The sequence below is a fragment of the Cibotium barometz genome, chromosome 26 (genome assembly GCF_041138505.1).
Source record: "Cibotium barometz isolate CiBa-2024 chromosome 26, ASM4113850v1, whole genome shotgun sequence".
NCBI lineage: Eukaryota > Viridiplantae > Streptophyta > Polypodiopsida > Cyatheales > Cibotiaceae > Cibotium > Cibotium barometz.
The window spans coordinates 37,745,511-37,758,319 of record NC_141071.1 but is presented as its reverse complement, the minus strand read 5'-3'; positions in this window follow the sequence as shown (position 1 = coordinate 37,758,319).

Here is a 12,809-nt window from a genome sequence, read left to right as displayed (position 1 = left end):
AATCTTTTTGAACTTCTATTTCAGGAGAACTTATTTTAATAAGATGAGGTATTTTTCTATCCAAAAATATTTAAAAACTGAATTACCACTCTCTAGAAGATTTTCTCTCTCTAGGCTAAAACTGGTAGAAACAAGATCTTTTATATTTCTGAAGAGGGATTTGATTATAGGGGAAGATGCTGGACATCTTAAGAGGCTGGGGAGGAATCTTACAAGTTGTGCATGATTTAAATATCCCCCAAGACTTCTCACAACCACCATTACGAGTAGGGGTTAGGAAGATGGAGAGAAGTTAGTGGATTACTAGCGATTAAGCCGAAGAAGCGGGGATCTGAGAAGCGGTCTAGGAAAGGATCTCGGTAAAACTAGAGGAGGAGAGGGGCGAGGGAATGGGTGTTGAGGCTACTTGAAGAGGTATCTGTTTCTCCAAGGCTTGCATAGAAGACACCTGCATCTATTCCCCTTGTTGCGCTATGATGCACATAAATTCCTTGAACATGGCGTTTGTGTCACCATTGATGACCTGGCTTCTAGAAGCATTCGCTGTTGAAGAAACAGCTTCTGCACAGGTGTGGTGTTCTCTTAGTATAGATGATATCACCCCATATAGTACTAATGCACTGGACTCAAAAATATGGACACCCTCAATTGCCTCTGTGCATCTAGCTCCCCAGATCTGCGTGCAACATTGTAGGGAAGAAGGTGAATTCTCCAAAACAAAATCTTCAAAGCTTCATAAGGGAAAAAAGCTTCATAAGGAAAGAAGGTGAATTCTCCAAAACAAAATCTTCAAAGCTTCATAAGGGAAAAAAGCTTCAACATGGGCAAGATAGCTTCAACAGAGTTTTCTCTCCTTCTTCCTCACAAACCCTTGTGTATGGAACCTCTAGTTTGATATTTTTGACCTTAGAAGTTTGGTTCTCCTCACTATCATTATGCTTTATGAGTTGATAGGTATCACGTAGGTGGCTTTGCATGCTAGTTTGAAGGTGGTCCTTATCTTATACTCATCTCAAACTCTAATAAGTTTCTTTTGGTTTTAGATCCTACCACTTCTAAGGGGTGTCAAGAATCTGATGGAACATACCCCATCGAAATCTTGCCAGCATGTCTTGGCATGTATAAAGGATGAAGAAGCTCAGAACAAGATTATGTCATCTATAAATCCAGAGATTTTTCCTCTTGGATCCATCTTACAGGTCCTCTCATTCAATGATTGGGTTTGTGTCCCACCGAACCTCTAAATCCACATTTGGCCATCAGCAGTGCCATACTAGACTATCTGGCAAACATTGCCAATAAGCCCCAACTGGAGTCTTCACAACTTAATTCAATTTGCAGATGTTGTGCCTCACTTATTTATGGAAAAAAATTAAATGGATTCCCTCTTGAATTAATCCTAGCTTTTTACACTCAGTATAAAAACAATACTTGACAAATTCATGGTGATTGGGCTGGATAAAGCACCCAACAATGTATCCATCATTTGTCAAAAGATTGCCTACATGGCAGGAAAAAGGCAGTTATTTGGGGATACGTTTTACAAACTTACTAACAATCCATTCAAGATTGCCAATGATCTACAAGAGGAATGAAGAAATATGAATATTGATATGCCTAACGTTAGGATACCAGTATCGGTTCCTACATTCAAAATCCATAAAAATAAATTCAAATGGATTTTGCGGCTAATTGCATCTTCACAGATATTACCTTAATCATTACCAAAGTGCTTAACGTGGTACTTGATTACTTTCATAAAATCTGTGGTATAAAGTTAGAAGAGCTTAAAACCTTTCTAAATATACAGTCTAATACCTTTTGGATTATTAGAAACTCTACAGAGGTAATCTTAAACCTACCAAACTCTATCTTTCACATTTTCACTATGGATATCACATAATGCTATGAGAACATCCCACTAATTGGGGAAACGGGACTCATGAACATACTATACAAAGTATGCAACAACATGATATTTGAAAAAATAAAGAAGGAAGGATTCCCTAAAATATCCCTTAGTCATAACCTTCCCCAATGGGTTAAAAAACCATCCGTTGAATTCCCGGTTACAATTGATGGGGTAGAGATTTAACATTTGCTCTTCTGGCTCTTTAACCACAATTTTATTCAACTAGGCTCACAGGTTTTTAAACAAAATAAAGGCATTCCTATGGGCTTCTCATGTTCCCTAGTAATGTGTAACATATACTTTGCTTATTTTGAATATTTCTTTATCACATCTCATGGAGACATTGTCCACAAATCCATGCTAGAAGGCATCACATAGTCCTTTCGATACATGGATGATATTCTCAATCTTAACTATCTTGTGTTTGCTTTTTTTCTCAAAGAAATTTATCCAACTCTATCTCCCACTTGGATTCATGGGATAAATATTGATGATACTCTTTTCATCACTAAAACTAACTATTTAAATATCGAATTCTCCCTCATAAGCCCTTATATGGGTAACTTTGTTACGAGGTATACTTGGAAACATGAAAAACTCCCTATCATACCTTCTGAGTTTGTAAAAAGAAAAAGCAACCGTCCTTTTATCCAAAGCCTTAAAATGATTCTAGGACCCTTTCACCTAGTAATTTTTTCTTCAACTAACCCATTTGTTGCCTTTGAAGAGATATCCAAACTAATCAATAAATTTTGTAACAATGGAGTCAGGAAGAAAGATGTACTTAATATAATCATTGAGAGTCTAGCTTTTAAAGAATGGAGTGGGGCTAGATTCAATTCTTTACTTATCAATATTTTAAGGTTGTAGGCCCATACTCATGGGGCCTATTGCCTCAAACATTTATGAGTATGGTGCCTAGGAATGGGTGGGTACACACACACACACACACACACACACATGTTAAAATCTAACATGGCTAAGGTGGCTCATAACACATAATTAAACTCATAATTATAGAGTAGAATGAAAAAGAGGCTTGAAATATAATTAACCACACTAAGAAAGACTAAAGGGCTCACAATAACACAAGAACACATAATTTCTCATTCATAATCAAACTTGATCCAAGTACATGCTTATATAGCTCTCATCCACATGCTCCATTTTTTTTTGTGCCATCCATGTGTCCATAAATGCCCACATGCCTTATGCACCTTTGCAATTTCCATGTGCCTACTTTTTTATCATTGACTCCTTCTTACATTCATCCATTCACATGCCCAAATAACCTTAACCTTCATCCATTCCTATTTCGTATCATTCTAGGCTTCATCTACCTTTCTCCCACATACATGTGCCCCATACATGACATAACGGGCATCATATTTTAAAACCCCCCCTTGGTGCCATCTTGGACACTTGGGTGAGAGGTATATAACATAGGCATCTAGGCCTAACCAGGCAACTTGGCCTCACACACAACTAGGCATCTTGGCCTTACACAAACTAGGCATCTTGGCCTTACACATAAACTAGGCATCTTGCCTTACACAATCTACCATGGCTACATCATCGGTGCCAGTAGGTACAAACAATACCAATAGTACAAGGGGTAGGTGAAAGTCCATAGCTTCAAAAAAGATGGTGCCACCTCACCTCCATAATATCCCAAATATCTTCCTCTTCTCAAGAGGTTGTTCACACAGCTCCCCTTAGTACAAGAACTTGTGCTTCTTGGCACCATGCTTTCAACACCCCCCTTAATGGAGACACATACATACATCACTTAGCCTACATCATCGGTGGCTAGAGGTGATCAACATGAACATACATTGGCATAATTGCCCATTTCCAACTTATCTCACTCACAATGAGCTCAGCGGTTGGCATGACATAGACATCATCATAGTACATGACATAAACATTATCACATCCACATACATATGGGCACATCTTCACCAAGGGTTGCCCAATCCCAAGGTTAACATCAACAAAAGACATGACATGACATCTATAATCATAAGGAGTCTCATCATGCATCACATTTATTTTCATAGTTTCGTGTGAATGGCCTCTTGTGAAGAGTTCTTTTTCACCACAATTCTTTGAAATTTTAATTTTATTAATTTTTCATTTTGTTTAATGGAACTTATCTACAGTCTACATCGTGGATTTTCTCCTCGCTGGTCTGCCCACCACACCGTTAACCCCCTTGCACTATAGCTCCTCCTTAGATTGTACTTCAAACTTCAGGTTCAATATTTGGGTCTTGACAATGCCGCCTCTATCGGCTGCATTTCTTAGTTTCAATTGCTGCATGGTGCCTGCGCAAGAAGCCATCCCACCAAGCCCAAGCCTCCTTCTACAGCCAAAGTCTTGCCTCTCTTCTTCACTAGCTTTCGTAAATTGGTGAGGATATGTTCTGCTTTACTCCTCAAGTTCCAAGCTCCTTCTCTCATGTGTTCGATGAAGCTCTGCCACTCTCTTCTCTCTTTCTGATAGCCTCTTCTAGAATGTTTGCTAATGTTGAGTTCACTCCACCTCTTGGTGCTATGAGAGGAGAAGAATACACCTAAGATGAAGGAAATGGAAAGAAGAAACCTAAGACTAATGCAAAGCTGAGAATATAATCTAATGTCTAATCACTCCCTAATGCATTTACTAAGAGCCACCCCAACCTAGCTGTGAAACCATGTTAAAATCTAACATGGCCGAGGTGGCTCATAACACATGATTAAACTCATAATTATAGATTAGAATGAAAAGGAGGCTTGAAATATAATTAATCACACTAAGAAAGACCAAAGGGCTCACAATAACCACACTAAGAAAGACCAAAGGGCTCACAATAACACAAGAACACACAATTTCTCATTCATAATCAAACTTGATCCAAGTACATGCTTATATAGCTCTCATCCACATGCTCCATGAACCCTTGTGCCATCCATGTGTCCATAAATGCCCACATGCCTTATGCACCCTTGCACTTTCCATGTACCTACTTTTTGACCATTGACTCCTTCTTACATTCATCCATTTACATGCCCAAATAACCTTAACCTTCATCCATTCCTATTTCATATCATTCTAGGCTTCATCTACCTTTCTCCCACATACATGTGCCCCATACATGATATAACGAGCACCATATTTTAACAACACACACTACTCATCTATCACAAAAAATTACATCATTATGACCTTTTCTCCCTCTCTTTCTCTTGCACACACACACACTTCTCATCTATTATAAAGCTCATTTCACTATGGTCCCTTTAAGTGGAAACTCTCTCTCTCTCTCTCTCTCTCTCTCTCTCTCTCTCTCTCTCTCTCTCTCTCTCTCTCTCTCTCTCTCTCTCTCTCTCTCTCTCTCTCTTACACACACACACCCACACACACCCACACCCACACCCACACCCCACATTTTTTTAGAAAACCTTTACTAATGGTTTGACGACTTCATGAGTAGCTTTACACGAACACCTTCATTAAGTAGGCTATTCACATTCGCACGAATTTCAAAGAAAGAAGCTAAACATTAAAACTCTTGCATGCAAACTCTACACACCAGACAAGGTCTTCATTTTGAGTGCACCCAGCTATGGCCGATTGTGGGTGAATACTCTATGCATCAATTCCACGATGGTATGGTGCTTTCATGGAGACGACTGCTGGCAGATACAACTTGGCTTCACCTATAAAAACCATGCAAGGTGAGTGCTTATACAGTCATTTAGCCCATATATCAGTGTTCTTTGCCATGTCTATTGTCTTGGCGCATCAGCGGGAGTTCTTCCTCTCCTCAAGTATTGCATATTGAAGCTTTCGTTATATTACTACTAGGATAATGTTTTGAATCCCACTTTTGCTATTATGATGCTTTTTGCATACACAAATTCCTTGACTCTGTACAAGATTATGGGTTAATGACACTCTTGAGACCCATTTTGTGCTTATACTTCAAAGCGTTTGTGATAGTATTGGATAATGGTTTTTTTCGAGGATCCTATTTAGGGTTAAAGCTGCCTAATTTTTGAATGCTAATTATACAAGCCTTTACATTACACTGTGAGTGTTTTTTTATATGATTAACAATGTGCTTAATTTATTAACATGGAATATCCTTTAAATCTATGGATACCTTATTCCTCTATGCACACAGATTATCATATTGTTGTGGATTTTAGGCTATGCATAATCTCTATGGTTTCCCTCTTAGACTGATATACGAGGCCTAGTTTTCTTGTTCATGGGCTTATAATCAGATTTAAGCATAAATAGCTTCTTGACTACTTTAATCTCGGCCATGCATGGCTGACTGTCCGTGGTGGTGATTCACTATCAATGATGTGTAAGATTCCTCCCCAGCCTCTCAAGAAGTCCAGTATCTTCCCCTGTAATCAAATCCCTCTTCAGAAATATAAAAGATCTTGTTTCTTCCTGTTTTGGCCTAGAGAGAGAAAATCTTCTAGAGAGAGGTGATTCAATTTTTAAATATTTTTGGATGGAAAAATATCTCATCTTATTAAAATAAATTCCCCCGAAATAGAAGTTCAAAAAGATTTTCAGAAGGTGCATTAGAAATAAATTATAATCTGTTCAAAAGGCCTTATCCTAAGGGTCCAGATTTTCTGAAAATTTTAAATTAAGATTCTGAGGGGTCAATCAGATTAATCCAAATTTAGGGAGGAGATAAATTAAAGAAATAAAGAAAATCCCCCTAAAAATGAGTAAATACTCACATAAGATGAAGAGTGGACTAAGGACCAAAGGAAATACTTAAAAAATGAATTTTTGACACCTCACAGTGGGGATTCCCCCTCATGAAGGAGGCGCCTATTTCACATGTGTGGTGGAGTTTTAAATTCTCAAATATTGAGATATTACATCTCTCCTCTCTCCTAATTCAAGTCTAGTTCCAAAAAGTAAGCTAAACTGACCCAAAAATGGTCAAAAATTGACCAAACTGATCTGGAAAATTCTAGAATCAGTTTGCTTGGTTAGAATCTCACTTTTTTCTATAAATAGAAGCCTCCCCCTTTTTAGAAGCTTAATAGTGTTTTACTGTTACTCTACTCCATCCCAGAGCCAAAAACAGTGAATTTATTGATAATTCATTAGTTTTTGACCTTTTCCTCTTCAAAAGAGTTGGTGGCCAACCATCAAGCCAAAGGAAAGCTCACAGAAATTCATGTAAGCTAGAAATCCTACTTTTTCTTTATTCCTTTTAATGGTTTTCTAATTTTTATTTTCTTTAAATTGAAAAAAATGATGTTATGCCTTGTTGGAAAGGCTTTCCCTCTCTCTTCATTCTTAAATTCGGCCTTTCTTTATCCTAGTTAAGTAATCAAATTGTTAGAATTAAACTTTTCATATTGTTTCTCTTTTAAAAGTGGAATTTGATTAGTTTAGAATGCTTTAAACCATTTGGGATAATTTTTAAGTAACTTGAGGATAGAAAAAAATTAAAAAAATGGTCAGCCATACAAAGGAGGTTATGGCAAAATTTTCTTAAATTTTGTGAAATAAGTTTTATCTTTTATTATTCAAAAAGAGCAATCCCCAACGTTTGTGTATTCTAAAAGTGTTATTTTCATTCTATGCATAGAAAAATGCATATTAGAAATATTTTTATTATAAAAGTGTTATTTCCATTAGAATTAAATTCTATGCATAGAAAGATGCATATTGGATATTTTTTATTATAAAAGTGTGATTTTCATTAGATTAGATTCTATGCATAGAAAGATGCATATTGAATATTTTTTTATTATAAAAGTGTGATTTTCATTAGATTAAATTCTATGCATAAAAAGATGCATATTGGAAATAAATTTTTTTATAAAAGTGTTACTTTCATCAATATTGATTTTTAAGCATAAAATGATGCATAAAAGAATTTTTTTATTATAAAAGTGTTACTTTCATCAATATTGATTTTTATGCATAAAAGAAATTTTTTTTATTACAAAAGTGTTACTTTCATCAATATTTATTTTATGCATAAAATGATGCATAAAAGAATTTTTTTTATTATAAAAGTGTTACTTTCATCAATATTAATTTTTATGCATAAAATGATGCATAAAAGAAATTTTTTATTGCAAAAGTATTACTTTCACCAATATTGATTTTTATGCATAAAAGAATTTTTTTTTCGTATTATAAAAGTGTTACTTTCATCAAAATTGATTTTTTGCATAAATAGATGCATACATATTTTTTTATATCAAAATAAGAGTTCTCTTTAATTCCTATGTTTAAATCCCATGAATATTGGTAAATGAATAAGTAAATATTCTGTGAGAGAAAATTCTACCGTTTCATATTCTCTAGGATGGTAATGAGAAAATTCAGAAAAACTATCGAAGTCAAAATTTTAGATAAATGAATAATTTATTTCTCATAGGAATTCGTTGATTAGAATTGAGTTAAGCAAAATACTCAATGAATGAAATACAGTAAAGTAGTAATTGAAATATTACCCTTCGAGAAAGATAGTTCAGGGAGAACCTTTCCAGATTCAAACCCTGAATCAGACTATGACCAAGACATAACTCCTTCGTCAGTTTCAAGAAAAGACGATGTGACCAGTTCAAGAAAATTCACTCAAATCACCCACCGAAACTGAAATCAAGTTAAGACCCTTGAGTCTGATCTGAGGATCAAGGTTACAGAATTCAAGAAATTCTATTGGAATTTTAGACCTACGGTCTAGAAGTATTGGGATACAGATTTAAGATATACCCATTGTATTCAAAAGAAAATCAAAACTGAAAACTCGCATAGAAACCCTGTTTTCTTAAGGGCTGTATTACGCCAGAATGCTGGAGGGAGCATTTGGTATATGTGTTTTTCTAAGGGAAGTTCGGTTGCAACAGCTGGCGGGGGAGTGTTCAAAGGACGGCTCACGCGGCAAAAACCTGCCCAGGTCTTGACCAGCCTGGGTATGGTGAAAAATGGTGTGCTTCTGGTGTACAATGTGGGCGAGGGCCGACGAAGCGGTCCTTGAGTGAAGTGCCAGGACACCTAAGGAGGATCTTGGAGGGTTCTGACCAGGCGATGCACGGGCTTGCGGTGCTTAGGACACCCATGCGTATGTCATGGAAGATATATATATGTATGATGACGAGAAAATTATTGTAATCTATTTATTGGATCTCGTTGCTGACCTGCTGGTCTCTCAACGGAGAGTCCAGAGTGATACTGTTTTGTGAGAAACAAGGATTGAATGGAAATTTTGAGTTATGACATCTGTAACCAATAATTGTTTGTCAATGGATTATTTTAAAAGTTAAAGTTTAAAGAGAAGTGTGTGCGTATCCGTATTCTAAAGCAAAAGTTAAGAAAGGCATTCAATTATGGGTGGGTGAGTACTTGTCTGGTTCTACTGATTCCAATGGTTGGGCGGTGGCTAACCCATGGGCCGGATAATGCTGGAATCAGTAGAGTTTTTATAATAAAATTGATTAATAGGAATACGCTTAGAACTCGAGTAGTTAAATAAAAGCCTGAAGACTTCTCTAATGAATAGATCACAACGGCTATGCCTGATTCAATTAGGAAAAAAGCATTGATTCCTTCAAGTTAAGTCTATAATAGTTTCCCTTCTATCTGATTTAATCAGATGAAGGTTAGTTCAGTATCTTGACCTCGTTAGAAAAATTCGTTAAGAAAAAAAATGGTAGAATCGTCCCCATTTTCCGGGCATGGAAAATTTTCTCGGTTTCGATTTTCGGAATGACCACCAGTTTAGTCTCATGCTCTGACATTCGAGGGCGAGGCCCCGAGTGAGAAACCCTGCCCTGCGCAAGAGGAAGCTACTTCCGTTGTGCTACCATCTGGGAATCCGGTGTGCAGAGGGGGCACTGGGATCTCACAGTTGGTATCAGAGCGGTGTTCTAAATTTACATAACATCAATAGAAATTGCTTAAAATTTTAAAGTAAATCTGGAAAATAATGTTTTCGCTTGTTAATATTATGTTGAATGAACTTCAAAAATTGAAAACTCATAAATTGAATTGAAAATTTATAGATGGATACCCCGAATCTATCTGGCAATCCTGAACTCTCCCAGAGTCAGGATAGATAGCCTTTGCATTTGAGCACCTCATCAACTCTGCTACGACCCAAGTAAGCAGAGTGAGACTCGCACGTCATTTTGAGTCTTTACTTTCCTGATCCTATTAAGCGATGTCGGTATATGTGGTAATATCAGTACCAGTCAGCGTCAAAGGCTCAGGCAAAATATTTTCTTAGCCATGATTCTGATAAGGCTAGGGCTTGTTCAGCGCATGTACAACTCTTTGATCATTCACCCAGGAACTTTAGAATTTCATACCGAGTTATTAGGCTTCTTAGCTGCTTTATCCCTAGAAATAGAATTACAACATCTCTTTCTGTAATGAATTGTGTGTACCATGGTATGTCTCCTTCGCAGTTTCGCTTCTTTATGCGTACACGATTGAGGCAGTGATTTTGGGAGCCGTGATGCTCTATGTATATATCGAAAACTTTTGATAATAAATGAGGTTTTGCAAATTGCTTTCATGATTGTGAATATGGTTAATCTTGTTCATGAAGTATGATGAAATAATTATCTGTTTAAAGAATAAATCGTAAAAATTAAATAATCATAAATCTGTTGTCAAAGTTAAGTTGATGAAAATCTCATTTTGTTAGAATTATGAGGTGTGCGGCCCATGCAAGGCAACCGGATCCTCTAACCGATGACAAAGAGTTAGATCTGGATGTTCGAAAAGCCCTGCACAGATCCCAACCTGGTGCCTTCAAGGGTGAAGGGTGAAGTACTGGAAAAGTGGATTGAGGCTATATGGAAGAATACTTTGATGTAACTGGCTACAATGAGAGAAGCAAGATGGCTCTCGCCAGGTTAAAGATTGTGGAAACGGCCAGGGTCGCTTGGAGGAATCACTACGAGACTAACCGTCTCGACCGGAATACCCAGACCTGGACCGATCTTAAAGCTTACCTCAGAAAGAGGTTTTGTCCTCTGGGCTTCCTTGAAACTAAAATGAAAGAGTTCTTAGAACTAAAGTAGGATAGCCGGACAATTGAAGAGTACCATCAAGCTTTTGCCCTTCTCCTCAAATATTCCCTGCAATTGAGAGCAGCTGATGGCAAATTCATTCGAAAAATGAACGAGCCATTGGACAGCGTAGTAAAGAATGCCAAAACTATCTCAATGGTCGAAGCAGTAAGAATGGCAAAGGACTTTGCCAAAGCCTTTGTTGTTAAGGTCCCGCCGAAGCCTGCACCCTCTAACTTTAAAAGATTCCAAACCCCGAGAAGTACTTCAAACTTTCCTCCCCTGAAGCCTGCACCCTCTAACTTTAAAAGATTCCAACCCCCGAGAAGTACTTTAAACTTTCCTCCCCCAAAGAGGCAGCAAGGCCCAATTCAAAATCAGGATGTGGGAAGATTCAGAAGTGAAGGAAGACCCTTCCCTTAGAACACTTTCTCAGGAGCCCCGCCTCTTGCAAGGATTTAGAGGGAAGAGCTCAGAAGTGAGAACCGGTGTTTTGGATGCCAGGGTTTTGGTCACCAGCTGAAAGACTGCCCGATTCCTGCCATGTCAAGGGGACAGGGAAGTCAAAGACCAAGAGTGCAGAGAGACCAGCCCCTTCATATCAGTCAAATCAAGGTCCAAATCAGGGTTCATCTCGACCAAATCAAGGAAATCCCAAGAGAACTCCGGCTCAGACATCTGCCTCTGTCCAGAGTAGCCTCAGAACTCCTTCCCAGAATTGGGGCAACCAAAGAGAAAGAGTTCCGCCTCAGGCTGCAGCAGCAACCAGAGCAGTCACAATAGCAAAAGTAGTGGAAGAGGAAAGAGGACAAATTTATGCAGCAATTGAAAACCAAGGGCCAAATCGCCAATTCTCAGTCATCCATACTCCAGCTGAGTATCAGGGTAAGCCTTTTAAGATTTTGATTGATTCAGGCAGTACTCATTCTTTCATTTCCCCCAGGATGCTTGCGTAAGCTAGTCTTAGAACAGAAATCAGGGAAACCTATGCAAGTTAAATTGACCAGTGGGAAGATTCTTTTCACTCACCTTGAGACAGATCGTATTCAGTTCAATCTAGATGGGAATTTATCTGACTGTCAGTTCAGAGTTATACCTTTGGGAGTTTTCGACGGGATCCTTGGAATGGATTGGCTCCATAAAAATCAAGCTGACATTCACTGTCATAATGGAACCAATTCCTTCCGTGACCTTCACGGAAATAAAGTTCAAGGAACCGAAATTTCAGAATCCCCAAGTCTGCAATTAGTAAAGGCTTCTAAGTTACTAAAAGGACTTAGAAAGCAGCAGCTCATTTATGTTATCAAAATGAATCCAGTAGACACAAAGTTAAAATCTAAAGAACCTGAATGGTTAAGTGATTATGATGATTTATTCCCAACAGAATTAACAGAGATGCCTCCAATTCAGGAAGTAGATCATGTGATAGAATTGACCCCCAGAGCTCAGCCAGTGGCCCTGCGCATGTACAAAATGCCAGTTCCTGAAGCCATCGAACTCAAGGAACAGCTTAGACAGCTGTTAGAACAAGGGTTTGTAAGACCCATTGTTTTACCTTGGGGTGCGCCAGTTCTCTTTCAGAAAAAGAAAGATGGAACGCTAAGACTCTGTGTGGACTACAGAGGTCTCAATCAGCTTCTGACAGTTAAGAATAAGTATCATATCCCCAGAATTGATGAGCTTTTGGATAGGCTAAGTGGAGCCCAGATCTTCACAAAGATAGATCTCAAATCAGGGTATTATCAGATCAAGATTAATGAACAAGATATCCCGAAGATAGCCATCAATACTCGGTATGGGCATTCTCAGAGAATTCACGGTCATGTCATTTGGATTGACAA